We start from the raw sequence: 3,436 nt of genomic DNA, 5'->3' as shown, positions 1-3,436 counted from the left end.
ACATTAGTTCAAAAGGTAAGTTCCAGTCAGGTGCAATTATAATAGGAGTATCGATTAATCTTTCTTTCAGGGTGTTAAATGCTTCTAAACATTTCTGATCAAAGTTAAAAGGCATCTCTTTTTCCAGTAGATTAGTCATAGGCTTAGCTATTTTAGAAAAATCTTTAGTAAATCTTCTGTAAAAACTGGCATGTCCTAGAAAGCTTCTAATAGCCTTAACTGAACTGGGAGGGGGTAATTTTTCGATTATTTCAATTTTAGATTTATCCACTTCAATCCCTTTACTAGAAATTTTATGCCCTAATACTATACCCTCTTGAACCATAAAGTGGCACTTTTCCCAATTAAGTACAAGGTTCATTTCCTCACATCTTATTAAAAATCATTCTAAATTTTTAACGCAAAGATGGAAAGAGTTACCGAATACCGAAAAATCATCCATAAATACCTTGTAACACCCCGAGCCCGAGACCATCGCCGGTGTCGGACGCGAGGGGTTGACGAGCTAAATCCTCTTAAAGTACCGACCAATTTGGCATTTCCAGACAGGCTGGAAAACTGCGTCACTGTCGTCTTAAAAATCATATCTCGAGTTTCAAAACTCGGAAACTGATTCCGTAAATTTTCCCTGAATTTAGACTCATATATCCTTCCATGGATTTATTTCTATAATTTTTTGTTGGGCCAATTGGTACAGTTTATTAGTTAAAGTCACCCATGTTACAGGGATTGACTGCTCTGACCTTCGCGGGTTACAACTTGAATATTTCTCTGTACAGGGCTTTAATACTGGTGCCCTTTGTTTCTAATGAAACTAGACTCAAAATGGAATCTGCACATATAAGGCATGACTTCTAATTCTTTCTGGATAATTTATATAAAATTTTTAAAGTCGCGACAGGGTACCCAGAAACCGTTCTGGCCCTGTCTCACAATAACTTTAATAACTCTTAACAAGTAACTCCTATGACCGTTTCGTTTCTTCCATATGAAAGTAGACTCATCAAGGTTCATTTACATAACTTATTCACTATTTAATACCATTCCTACAAATTTTTGTGATTTTTCAAAACCACACCACTGCTGCTGCCAGCCTCTGTTTTCAAGGTAACCTTTACCTATTTCATGATTTCCACGATTCAATTGGCCCTTTTTGCATACATAGCACAAGTGTGATCATGATTAACCATTCCAATGGCTAATCTTTTCAAAACCATTCCATACCCCATAATGATCATCATACAAACGATTATAGAATCATACTAACAACGTATCTAAGCCATTTTATCATGGCTATCCAAGCTTACATAAAACCGAAAGGTACAAGACCTTCTACAATAGGGTAGTCCTATACATGCCATTTCAAAGTTCAACCAAAATTATACCCAAAAATGGAGGCTTTGATAGTGTAGATGACTTCGACTTTAATGATCCCGAATCCGATCGCTAACGAGCAAAATCTATAAAACAGAGAGCCAAAGCAACGGGGTAAGCATTTTTATGCTTAGTAAGTCTCAAGCAATAAAATCAGCTTTAACTAAAGCGTTACATTCACATAGCCAAATGAATCATTTCATTAATACACATTCACATAATCATACTTACTTCACACTTCATCATTGTATACTTTCACAAGATATCAACCAATTCAATAGCTGAAAATTCGTTAGTCGATTGAACGAATGTTACTCAAACATATCGACTTTTCCAATGCACATATAAACATACCTTTTCCTTTGGGCTTTTCGAGCGTACTAATTAAATTTATTACAGCAACCAACACTCACCTTCAGCCCAAGCTTCTTCGGAATACAACCGGATATAACCACATGCACGAATGCCTTCGGGTCTTAGCCCGGATAGAACGACTTGCACAAATGCCTTCGGGTATTAGCCCAGATTTAACAACTTGCACGAATGCCTTGGTCTTAGCCGGATGTGGTCACTAGCACAATGGCCTTCGGTCTTAACCGGATATAATTACTAGCATAAATGTCTTGGGACTTAGCCGGATATCATTCAATTGCTCATGCACACACATACATCAATAATCATTACACATCCATGTTTCATTTTCGTTACTAAGGCTCAAACACAAACATATCACTTGCATAATCGCCTTCGGGACTTAGCAGGGTATCATTCAAATACTCATACACACATAAATCAATAATCATTACACATCCCTATTTCATTTCACATAATTCGAGTAGGGTCATTTCTTGAGGACTTACCTCGGATGTTGTCGAACGGCTTCGACGGCTAATCGATCACTTTTTCCTTCCCCTTATCCAATTGTGGCCCTCTAAGCTCTTGAGCTAATTCAAACAAATTCAATTCATTAAAGTCTCGCTTGCTAGCCTTGGCCGAATACACATATCATTGACTCAACATCACATAACTAAGCACTTTAGTCAATTTTCTTTAATTACGCATGATTCGGCCTTAGCTCACAACAAGGTAGCCGATTACCTAAGTCAAGAATAGGCATCATTAAGCTTGCTTCTAACCGAATGCATGCACAATAATTCCCCTCATGTGGCCGATTATACTTAGTCATACTTGCACAAAATCAACAATAAATTGCAAGATTTTCACATCATATGTGTACTAGGCCGATTGTACATGCAAATTTCACAACATTCTTCAACGAATTTCTTCTTTAAACAACATATTTATCACTTTCTTCATAATCAAAATATCATGTGCAATCATATATACACATATAGGTGCAAGGCCGAATTTCAAGGTGTCCATAGCCATCCAAAACACAAATTTTAACTAACATGCAAGAAGCATGAACCATGCTCATGAATGCATCATGGCGAATACATCACAATCATGCCCTTTCAACTTCAATCATGGTTAAACAAAAAGAAAACTCAATGTCTTACTCAAGATGGCTACAAAGAAATTTCAAGAGTAGACAATCCATCATTGCATGCATCATTAGCAAGCTTCACATTTAGCATGCAATGGCTTTAACACAATAACAACTTTGGCCAAATACCATTCCCATGGCATAACAAGGATTTGAACCATGGCTAACATGAACATCAAGTTAGCAACTAAAACATGCATGAAACTCATAACACAACCTCATACATACCTTACTCTTGATGCAAGTTTAGCCAAATTTCCTTCTAGATCTCTTCTAAACAAAGAAAATGAAGCAAAATCTCTTCTTCCTCTTAGTATTTTCGGCCAAAAAGGAGAGAACAAGGATGAACAAAATTTTTTTGTTTTCTTTCTTAGTTGCACGGCAATGGGGGGCATCCATGCTCATCTTTTTTTTTGTTCATTTCTTTAATGCTAATTCTTATTTTATTTCTTCATACATAACTCACTAACCAAACATGTTGGAAACATGTTTCCTTGCCCATCAACACCTAACTTGGCCGCCACTATGCTTCTTTTGGGGAAATTTGACATGCAA

This window comes from Gossypium arboreum, chromosome 11 (assembly GCF_025698485.1).
Source record: "Gossypium arboreum isolate Shixiya-1 chromosome 11, ASM2569848v2, whole genome shotgun sequence".
Taxonomy (NCBI): Eukaryota; Viridiplantae; Streptophyta; class Magnoliopsida; order Malvales; family Malvaceae; genus Gossypium; species Gossypium arboreum.
Note: the sequence above shows the minus strand (reverse complement) of the source record.